We start from the raw sequence: 12,812 nt of genomic DNA, 5'->3' as shown, positions 1-12,812 counted from the left end.
ATATTATTTTTCAATTTAAAATTTCCTTTTGAGTAATATACAAATCCATTTGCATTCGAGACTAAAAGATAATAAATTCTCTTAAAAAATTACGAGCTGTTTTAAAACAAGTCTAATTAAAAAGAACCAGGAAAGTTATTTTGCGTCAACGAATAACCTTAGAAAATCACTCGCTTGGCTTCAATAGCTGAGGCACGGGAAGTTTATTATTTTTTTCTTTTAGGAAGAAATAAATTTCAAACAGCAGATTATATACATTAAGAAGATATGTAGATCCCTTTCCAAATCAATAAAAAAATAGCACTTAACCTGTTTCATATAATTTTATTGTTTCAGTTACGCCAAACTTTGTTTCAGACACATTCCTCTGTTAATAAATTTAAGTTTTTTTTAAAGCAATATCTCGTTAAAAATAAATATCATTTTGTGCTTATGCAACTTTTTTAGTACATTACTGTTATTACTAGCTGAATACTCGAGTTGAAGCAAAACTTATTAATCAATAAATTTGCCTCGAGCAAACTGAAAGAGATATACTGACACAATCATTAAGGTTAAAATAATTCCAGTTTTTTTTAATTTCTTATTATTTGCTGCTCATCCTTATAACTTTATGTCATTTGATCTAGCAAAACTTTTTTTAGAAGATCGTCTTACCAAAAAAAAAAAAAAATAGTGCGTGGAGTCCCTCCGCGCGGAAGAAGTTAAACTTCGTAACCTGCGACGTTAATTGTAGAAGAATCAGCAGTCGTAGAAGGATCACTAGTTCTATTCAACGACTCTTTTTTTTCTGCTCCGCTCGCTTCCGTGCTCTGTAATAACGGTAATATTGCGCATTTTTCCCTCGTGGACCTCTTGAACCAGTGGAAGTGCTTGTGGTTGCCTCATCATCTTGCCATGGAATATGTATTTGTATTAATAATGTATGTGAATGCGTCATAATGTAATTTCAAAAGAGAAAACTTTACAATCAATTGATATTCACAAGAGACGTACCTTGACATAACCTTAAATCCGTCGCATTGTCCGTGGGATTGTTTTCACTCATTTTTTACAATTGTTATCCACTAAATTTGAAAATAAAAAGTACTATCCTATTAAATTGTATGTGTATCAAATCAAACTAAGAAAATATGGGTAGACTATATTTGAGGGTGCCCCTTGATTCTCGCCAAGTTGTGATCGCGGTTGATCGCCAGCTTGGGCGATTTTGAAACCCAATCATGATCCTGATTAGTTTAGATTTTAGCGTTATTTTTAAATGTTCAACGGTACATGTAATTTCAGAGCTCCGTTAGTTCTGCGCTGGATACCGGCTGATAACGTTACTTTTGAATCTAGTCAATAAGATCGAAGGTATGTGGGCAGTCATAAAAAGGGATTTAAGAAAAAAATGTCACTGCTAGTCCGGTATTACAGACGCCATTTTCGATTCGTATTTCGTCGAATTTATGTGGCGATCGAAGTACACAGATTCTATTCATGATAAATTTAGACAGTATCTAACTGTTATTAGATAATTCTGTGCACCTAAATCTGAGAATATTCAAGCTTAGTGAAGAAGTGAGTTGTTTTTTTCCTTTTCTTTCTGCGCCTACTCCATTAATTTTTTTTCCGATTCAAAATCCTTTTTATTGGGTTTATTAATTTAGCTTATATTGGGTTCATTGCAAGTTTTGGCCGATGTTTCGTTGAAATTTTCCAATGTTTTATTGAAATATCATTATGTTTTGGCCGACATTTCGGATACCACGGTGTTCCGCGCAAACAGGAATAGTGCCAAACAGAAGTCACCAATTTTGCCAAGGGGCACCCTCAAGTATATTTTTCCCGAAAATATTTATACAAGAACAATACTTTTATTACTTTTATTATTTTTATGCTAGTGAGAACCAAAACAATCTGGAAATGATTGAGGGAAAACTGGATCCTACCACGTGATTTCCTGGCCAATAAAAATGTAGCGTTAAACGTATAACGCAACCTTGTTGGAAGTCGCATAAGAAGTATAACTTCAATAAAGATTGATCACATTCATTATTATTTGGTACTAGTGGGCTGCGCCCCCTGCTCGCTGACGCTCGCCAACCCCCGAAAATTGCTATGCAATCTTATATGGTTTGCTTCGGAAACCAAGCTCGCTTCGCTCGCTTCTAACTTAGGTACATTGCAAATGCACAAAATTCTAAGATTTCAAAACAATCATTCAAATCCATACAACAACTTTTTTTTTTTTTAAAAAAATTACATCTTTTTAGTAAATACTAAGTCATTAAAATAAATTTGAATTCAAATAAATGACGTGTAATTCGTTAAACCTATTAGAAATGTGCTATAGTATAAAATATCTAAATCTGATATCTCTTCAAAAAGGTTATAATTTTGGCTATAATTAAGTCTATTAAAAATTAAAATAAGTGAGTTGCAATGCTAAAACCTGCATAAACAAATAAATTCTAGTAAAACAAATAAATTCGTGATATAAATCAAAAATCGTCAAATAAATTCGTAATATATAAATTCGTGAAAAAAGCGCTTTCGACAAAATACTAAAATAGAGATCTATCGACAAAGACTACTCCCTTCTGCCTTGCTTATGTTCGCCTTGGTTATTTCAGTTTCCGTTTTTAAAAGTGCTATATGTTGAGCCACCTCAGCTAGATTTGGCATGTGAAATTTTTAGCGGCAATCATTGGTCGATTTTCTAGCGTTGCCATTCGGGGAGTTATAATGAGGCTTTTTTTTGTCGCCGTGTAAGAGAAATATATATATATATATATATATATATATATATATATATATATATATATATATATATATATATATATATGTATATATATATAGGTTGTATTGTACAATGCTTGAGGTCCATATATTGTATAGGGTACGAAAACCCCCCCCCCCCCCGGAACTTTTAATCTAGTGATCGGATCTTTACGTTCTATGACTCAATCTCAATGGTGTTCGAGGGTGAGGGCACCTCAAACATGCTAATTAGTGGAGATGATATTTCAAGTTTCGAAATCCGACACAGAAACGGAACTCTCTGAATAAACATGCCATTTCCTCGACGGATTCGGATTTCTGACTCCCAAAATATAGGGGTATATATAGAGAGTATTTTGGAAGGAGACATGATTGGCATTCTTTTATTTGTAGTAAATTTATTTATTCAAAGATATTCTTAAAATAAATGATAGTAGTTAATGATCATTTAAGTTGATTTGAACACATATAATTAACCTCATTATTTTAAATTGCATACAATTTTAACTTTCAAATAGCGAAACTCATCATGAGGGATTTTTATGTTTTGAAGCAAAAATGTAAACCATTTTATTTCAACTAATTAGTTCTACTTATTTTCTAAAAATATTTTACAATTACGGTTAAGAGAAAGTTTTTAATCTTTCTTTTAATTCCTTACCATCGAATAAAACTTCAATAACTATATTGTAATAAATAAATAATGCATGAATACTTGAAATTAAAGCAATTAATTAAAATAATTTTTTGATATAATCTATGTCTCACAGCGATTTTAAATTTAGTTAAAACGAATAAAGTTCTCAAACCTAATTAGTTCATTTTCTTTAATAAGATACTTAAATGCATGCTGCTAGGCTTTTTATTTAGTATCATCACATTGATGCCTTAGATTTGTTTGAGTTTTTCTGCACATATGAAATGAGGATTTTTTAATTAATTCAAATCATCAAATTAATGCTCAAATCATGCTCAAAATCTATAAAAAAAGTTGAAGATATTTATTTGAAAGTATTAATTTAAACCTTATGAATAAGTTAAATTATTAATAAGCTTAGAATAACAGGATAGTTTTAATTATCAGTCATAGCTACTCATTCTGGCAATCTTTTATATTTATTTACATTATTATATGTTATGTTATTATTACATTAATTGATCCTTATAGTAATTAAATGAACAATGTGTGTTTCTCTTATAACTCCAGACCCATTTGCACTGCTTCCTAAAATTTGGACAGTGGGCAAAAAGAATAGTCTTTGCCCTCGATCATCCTAAAACTTGTTTAAAATTTTCAATAAATCATTCAGGGGAGACATTGAAAAATATAATTTTTTGATTGGTTTAGCATTAGCCTTTGCTTTAAATTAAACAACTGACGGTTCTATTTTTCGTCAAATATTTTAAGTGTAACATCATTTTATTTTAAAACCGTCGTCTTACAGCCGACCCAATTTTGAATTAAAGACTATCAATGTTCATCTCCGTAGCTTTGTAATTTCGAACCTCATCCAGACGACAAGGCAATTCCTGGATCAAGTATTGGAAGAAATTTGCTTTCGTTAAGGACTTTTTGATTTAACTAAGCAATATAAAATCAGTAGTAAATGAAGAAAAAAACAAGTTAGGTACTGCAAATGAAGATAAATTAATGAAGAAAGGATATTAAGTTGCAAAAGAGAAACGCACAAAAATCCCCGGACCACAAATTTTTTGATGCTTTATTAAATTTGGTATTATGGCAATCGATGCAATTTCAAGTGACATCAAATATAATACAGGTATAATGAATTATATTAGTATAGTAGAGGGATGGGCAAACTACGGCCCGCTGGCCAACTGTGGCCCGCCGGAAGGTTTTATCCAGCCCACGGATAGAATTTTAACTTGCCGATCCGGGCAAATATGAACAACATACATCCATTTTCTTGTCGACTTTGTTTAAAGCTATTTCTGTTCTTTCTTTTTTAACAAAGTACTGATGACCTTTTAACTTTTTCTATTTTGTTCTACAAAACATAAATTGATGAAAATAGCACAGACAACTTCAATTGGTAAAATGTTGAAAGCAGAAGTTCTTTATAGAATAGTCGTAGATTGGCTCCAACTAGCGTTTGTCTTTCTCGAGGAGCAGACTTATGGAATTGTACTTCACATGCGGCAGACTGTGCATTTTAAGCTCCAACGAGTGGACAATCTAACAATCATTTGAAGCAATTGTTTCTAAATATGCCGAAGTTTGAGTTTTGCAAATTATTACCAAAAGTTAGTTTCCAAAATTTAACATTTCATGCCCAGAAAATCAATGCTATGTTTGCTTAATCTTATATATGTGAACTAGAGTTTTCAACTATGAACCTTAGAAAAAATCATTTCAGAAGTAGACAAACAGACAAGCATTTAGCCTCGTTCCTTAAAATAAGCACATTTCACTTCGAACCTTCCTCAATATCAGGAACTTTTAAAAAGGAAATCGCAATTTCATTCATCAATATTTAAATTAGAACTTTAAATATTTTATATTTAACTGGTAAAATGTTTTTTTTTAATTTTTTTTTTATTTTGAAGCTTTTATTTGGCCTACCAAAAATTTTTTTCTCAATTTTTTGCCCTCGACCACAAAAGTTTGCCTGTCCCTGGTATAGTAGGTACCTATTAAAACTGGGTTAATACTGTGCAAAGAGTTTTTAACGGCCCCTCGAAAGTGATAAGTACAAGAGAAAATCCCTTGGTCATGGTAATTTTTGAGTATCAAGTGTTGGCCTCGAGCAACAGAATTATGCCAAATAATATTGAATACAGTAAATTTTTATTTTGATAGGATGAACTACGAAAAATAAACAAAATTGCAATTATTTTAGTTTCATTTATTGTCTGTCAGTCTAATAATACAATATATGTCTTTCAGTCATGTGCAGTTATTATTTAGTATTAATTTACTTATTACTTACTTTTTTTTACCCTGTACGAAGAACAGAAATTCAGCTAGTTATAAATGATGTTTTTTTTAATCTATAAATTAAGTTCTTGAAAAAAATGGTTAGTATGAAACTTAATAAATATTCAAACGCTTTTTTTCTATCTTATTTTCAAAAAGTTTATTAAAACAGCAAAACTCTATCTGAATAACTTTTCGAACTGTACGGAATAAAAAATATAGCTGTCAATTTTAATTAATTAGGCTTATTTATTTTCTAAAAATATAGTATATTCAGAATTAAAAGTAAGCTTAATTTAATTTGAAAGCTAATTTAAAAAAGATAGTTTGCTAACATATGCAGTTCATTACATATAAAAGTATAAAGAAGCACGTGTAATTATGTAATTTTTGTTCATCATCTCAAGTCTCTTAAATTCCCTTCTGCGTAGTTATTATTTAAGTTATCCTATTTAGACCAACATAATCTCTGTTTTAGTGGATAGATGTATAAAAAAAAAACTTCATAATCCATAAGAAGCATATATTTTAAAGAAATTTCCACTTACTACGGTAAAACTACCGTGACTGCGGGTGCCGGCAATTTTTGCCGTAGGATCCATTTTTACCGGGGCATGTTACGGAACAAAAAATCTGATATACCGTAATTTTTATCGTAATAATTACCGTAAAATCGTTGAATCACTTTCATTAAATAAATATTACTGTAAAATTGACTCTATAATATTTTGCAGCAAAATATAGATTTTACGGTGAAATGGACGGATGATGCATCCAAAGTGCTATATAGTACCATAATTTCTACTGAAATTTTTCACAGTGTATTAGAATATATTATGACATTTAAATGTGTTATATTATTATAATATATTATAATACTATATTATATTATACTACTGTAATACATTATTAATTAAATTTGATTTAATCATACAAATTATTATTATAAAACGCCTTAACTATTCGAGCCGCTATTCTTATTTTCAAATAGTTTATTTTCAAACTATTCTGTAGAATTGAGTTTAAGCTTAATTAAATATCGATCATTATTAACGATATCCCTTTAATCATCCTCTCCTCTTTTGTAATATTGCTTAGTTTGAGGGAATTTTCAACCTAAAAATCTATAAAAGGTGTTTTTAATATGTCAAGGCACACATTAGCATTTTGTCAATTCCATTTTGCTTAGACGTAGGAATTAATCGAAGTAAAAACTATGTCTTTCTTTTATTCATATTACAAATTTTAATATTTAAAAAAAAGTTTGCCTAAAATTCAGCTTGATTTTAACTTAACTATTATTTGTTTTCTTAGACTGTTTTCAATACAATAACAAAACTTTTTCGTTCCTAAGCGTTTGTGACCAATAAATTTTTTGTTTTTGTTTTTAAAAAACCCTAAAATATACAAGCCTGCACTAGCATGCAAATGTCTTTGGTTAAGCTCAAAATTATAGATTGCTAATTCGAAAAGCAGTAAAATAATGTAAAATTCTGTTGATAAACTTGCTTAGTAGGTTTACTAAAAAAAGTGTTATCCTAGAATAGCCAACCTCGTGGATGCTCTTTGAAATTTCGCCAAGTTGGCCTAGCTGGGACCATCAACTTTGCTTTTTGATTACTTAGAACCCCCCCCCCCCACAAAAAAAATTAAATTATTGCAAGTTTATTAAAATATTTTTAATAGTGTAAAAAGTTACTTAAATCTACTCTGATGAAAAAAAAATTACGAAATGAAATAATAATGATAATAAATGAAATAACAGTTAAGAAAAATGATAACGATTATTCTAACAGAAAGAGAGCACAAGCATAAATAGCGAAAAAATAAAATCTTTTATCTTTTTTCTAACGAAATTCAACTTTCGAGTAGGTATACATATCAAATAACCAATCAAGTGAAAGCATTTTTGTGGTGTGATCGGATGTTCGAAGCCCGGTGGTTTGCGCTCCCGTGCCACAGGTTCGACCCTCGATCTCGGGCCGGGCAAGGTTGTCTCAGCCCTTCATCCCTTCAGTGGGTCGATGACTGAGTACCAAGCATGTTTGGGAACTAAAAACTGGGGGTTTCGCGTTCGGCTGACCACCTAACCGGAACATCTGCTCCTGCACCTCAGAGCCCAAGGTCAAGAAAACTGAGATGGGCACAGTAGGCCTTGGCTCTCTATGGGCTGTCACGCCACTGAGTTCAGTTTAGCAGATCGGATGTTCAAAATAATCTCCCCGAAATATCTTTAGGAAACCTAGTTAGACGAGATTTCAAAAACTTGCTTGGCGAGTTTTCAAAGAATCGCCACTGAGTGGGCGTCTTTAGTGGGCAAAAATACAAAAATCCTGAACATTGGATCAATGGAAGAATGTGTTTTGGATTGATAAATCAAAATTAGAATTGTTCGAAACTGAAAGACATCAATTTGTCCAACGATTGGTTGTTGAACGTGTAAGTCATAATTGTACAAGTTATTCAGAGAAACACAGTGGAGGTAGCGTGATGATTGATTTGGGTCATTTTTGGAGGCGGAGAAACTGGTAAATCAGTTCTAGTGTGGTCTATAATGGATTAAAAATGTTTATCATATATTAAAACATCATTTGATGTTATTTGGTTTTCGTAATGTTGACAAAGGAGTTCTCTTTCAACAGGATAATGACCCTAACACACACTTTAAAATTTATGACAGCCATTTTTTTTAAAAAAAAGTTGCAAAAATTCTTTTAAGCCCTGACGTGGCTTCCAGGATCTCCCGATATGATTCATACTGAAAAACTATCGGATGAATTGAACAGAAGGTCACGCATGAAGGCTTCAACCAATGTAACAAAGCTCTGGAAATGTCTGGAGGAAGTAAGGAGAAATTTACGCTGTGAAACACTAGAAAAATAGATTTCTCGGATGACAAATTTGTAAAAGACACCCATCCGTGCCAAAGGGATCATATTGACGAACGTAAAAATAAAATAAAAAAACACATGTGTAATAGTTTGTTAAATGTTTACTAATGTAGTAAAATATTATTTATTAACATGTAATCAATAAATTTATTTATTTTACATGCATATTTTGATTTTTAGTGATAATTCACTGGTTTACCAAAAATTTTTGCGTGCTGGTGTATATATAAAAAGAAAAAATCAAAAAAGTAAAATAAAAAAAATATGAAACTGAAAATTTAATACATTTTATGAGAATAATAAAAATTATTGAAACAATTTTAAATAAATTTCACAATATGTATAGTTAAGTAACCCTTTAGAAGACATAACAGAATTTCAGTTTCTTTTTTACAATACTCCAATAAATGTTTCCTTGACGTTATAAAACGAATTACGAAATAAATAAGCTTGGTTTTAGCTTTATACAGAGATAAAAACATATGATGTAGATTTTAACATAATCATTTAAATCGGTCTACTTCAAGAGTAAAAGAAACGAAGTAGAGTGATTGTTAAAATATGAAAGCAGTAATAACATTATAGTTATAAATGGAATACTTTCACAGTTTTGTGTTATATGAAGCATGATAAACGAAAGAAAATGTATGTAATTTAACTTAAATTTCTTTCTTTTATCATGTTTCATATAATTCGTTTATCATGTTTCATCTACGTCTCCCATACTATTTAAAAATTTTTTTTATTCAAGTTCGTAAATTAATTATATTTATTTGTCATTTTTCATCCAGTTACGGCATGAATTGTTAGATGATAACGTAATTCCTATTTGCTCAATTCCAATTATTTTTACGTATTCTTTTGAAAGATATTTCTGATATAACTTTTATATTATTAATAGGGCAAATTAAACTTTAAAAAAAACCTTGTTATAAAGTCTCTTACCAAGTTTTCCATGTCAGTTACCCGTTACAATAACAGCCACGACATGTTAAAGAAAAAAGTTTAGACTAATTTTCCACAAGATTAAGACTATCTAATAAGCAAAATTATTCAGCTGAACAAAATGTAATAAGTAATAGATATTTTGTTATTGTGTCATATCTATTATAAGTGATAGATATGACATAATAAAAAAGTACATTGAAAATTCTTCACTAAACAACATAAAACATTCAAAATAATTGCTTATATTATTTCCACAAGATTTAATAATCATAAATTTGGGCAGCAGTACTTAGTTTTACAAAAAAATGTTATCTTTTATTTAATTGACATTTATAAAATTCTTGGAAAATAATTCAGCGAGTTTAGCTAAATTCGAAAGTATGACAGTGTAGAAATTTCTTTTCTGGAGAGCAATTATGAGATGAAAGTAGAAGAGTTTTTGTTTAGCTGGGTTTTTCTGTATGGACATGCACCATTATAATTTCCGTTCTAAAATTATGATAAAATAACCGGGAGCAGTCTGTCCATCCAATTAACTGTAAAGTTTACGGTATACAACTTTTTTTTAGCTTTACGGATTCGAAACTGTTTACTAGTTCGGTTCAAAAATGAATACAAAACTATACGTTTTTTTAACCATTTACAAGTTGCATGGTTTCAAAACTGTAAAAAGGAAATTTAACTGGACATTGGAGCTTGACTTTTCGTTACGTAACTGGCATTGTTAAGCAGATTTATGATGCTGCGATCTGTGCGTGAATGAAAATATCGTATTCTAATTGTCTAGGTTCACAAATTGGAGGGCACAGGTTGCTGGAAACTCTTCATGTGTTAAATGGAAGGGAGCAATTATTGTGGTGTTAGCTCTGAGAAGCAAACCTCTTTTTTGTTGATTATGAGATTGATGGATTATACTAGGCTCTAATATGTATCCAGTGGCCAGGAACTAAATGGCTACATTAAGTGGGCCTAGTAGATGCGATAAAATTCTGGTTGTTTGATCGTATTAAGGGAAAGCAGTTAATAAACGGATTTTCTCACATTTAATAGTTTAAATGCCGTCTTATTCATGATTATTTAATTGTTTTGTTTGAATGGTAAAATAACATTTAAATAAATTGTTATTTAGTCTTTTTTTGAATGTAAATGGTAAAAAAAAACCGTATAGTTTTGTATTAATTTTTGAACCATACCAAGATCTCATAGACGTTGAAGAAAAAAATATTGATTTTTAACGTTGGAACTTGTTTGCTTGAACTCCAATTTTTTTTTATTAAGTCTTTGTTTAAAATTTAAAATGAAAGTGAATTAGCAAAATGAGTTTGCTGTATTAATTAAAGATTAAAGGCAAGGCGATTTTATCTTCTCTTATTTTAATTATTTAAAATTTTTTTCAATAAAAATATAAGTTAATGATACAAATAAATGTAATATTATTAACATAAATAAAACGTAATATATAATAGGTAATAGCTGTACATAAATAATATTTATGATTTTGATAATAAATAAGAGTTTTCAGCAGTTCGTAAAAAACTACAATTAAGAAAATTTTTAACTTTTCTTAAATCTAAATATGATTTTCAAAATTGAAATTTGATCAACCCATGAAAGAGGAGTTTAAATTTATAGTATTACGGAATAACTTAAACAGGTATATTTTTTGTTTGAAAAATGAATAGAATATCAGCTATCTCTTAATAAAATGTTATCATTAAAACAGATTTTGAGCGTTAAACTTCATTTATGACAATTTAAAAAAAAAAAATAGCATTAAAAATTTTAGCCTTAAAAGAAAGTAAACTTTTAATTTAACGCATGACATTTTACTCCACCTTAACCCTATTTCTTTAGAACAGTAATGGAATAATTTGAAAAAGAAATTGTTGGCTGAAAAAATTTTTTATTTTTAATTTTTATTATACTCAATCTCTTATCGATATTCGCATCAAACGATCAAGAAGGTTTAATGTAATGCAGATTTTGATAAATGAAAAACTTCTGAGTCAAAATTATTTTTAAAGATGCTTAAGAAATGGTTCTTATAAAGCGTAATGATAAGATTCCAAGTGAACTATCATGCGTTTTTTTTGCTTGATTCGTGTTTAAAAACGGTATAAATGATCAAAACTATTTTTTACATTGAAAAATTTCTTCGAAATTAAAGAAAGAGACACGGAGCAAAAATGAATAGATATTTTTATCTTTTTTTTAAAAAAAACTGGCAAACGGGGAAAGTTTTTGAACTTCCAAAAGTTAATACGAAGTAATTTAATTTTTATGAAAAAAATACATTGAGGGCAAAAATTATATTATAGAAACTAATTATTTATTTCTTCAATATTTTTCATTTTATTGAGTTCTGTTTGAAAAATAATTTGATTGAATTTCATATTTAGATGATGAAAGTGCAGATCATTTAAAAAACGTTACTGTTGAAGTGTAAACGAAATAAATGAGATTTTACTTTGACTGTAATTATTTATTTTTTCTCTCCTTAAAACTAGGATTTTCTTCTCAGCAATACTGTGATTGATTACCATTCATAATATTTTTTTCTGAAAAGTTGATAGATATTTTTAAAAAAAATATCCTTTTATCATTTAAATAAATTAATACAATTTTATGAAAAAAATTCTTTTGTTAATATATTAATCGTAACAAAAGGAACAATAATTCAATTTAAAAAATAATCACCATTAGTTGAAATGAAATATAACCTAGCTAAAACAGACTGTTTGATTTAATACGAAGAAATAAATGCGAAGTAATTTTAATCACTAACAACGCATAACAATTAACTTCTGTCTTTCTCAAATTATAAACGGTTCTTTCTTGAATTAAATTTCTTATATATTTTTGAATATTTCAATTTGGGCGTTAAGCTTAATGTATGGTAATATTTAATCCTTTCATCTTTATTTTTTCTGTTGCTTTCGGCATCAAATAAAACACACATTTGTAAAATAAGGATTTTCAGATAGAGAAATAAAATTCCCTGCAAAAATGGATAGAAGCCCATTATTCTCAAAAACACTATGCATACATCCCAGATAACAAAATAAGGTTTGTTTCCAGCAAGCAAAAACCTTTTAATGTAAGGTTTGTAATGAGGTTTACGTGTAAACCTTCTATCCTTAAAACGAGATCTGTGACAATTTGCTCTATTCTACGCACATTACCTTAATCCAAAACCTTGGAAAACAATCTCTTATGTAAAAACCTTAAATCGAGGTTGACTTAGGGTTTTCAAGCGTGATAGAAACCTT

This window comes from Parasteatoda tepidariorum, chromosome 6 (assembly GCF_982258835.1).
Source record: "Parasteatoda tepidariorum strain Cologne lab strain chromosome 6, Ptep-v5.0, whole genome shotgun sequence".
NCBI lineage: Eukaryota > Metazoa > Arthropoda > Arachnida > Araneae > Theridiidae > Parasteatoda > Parasteatoda tepidariorum.
This window is presented reverse-complemented; position numbering follows the sequence as displayed.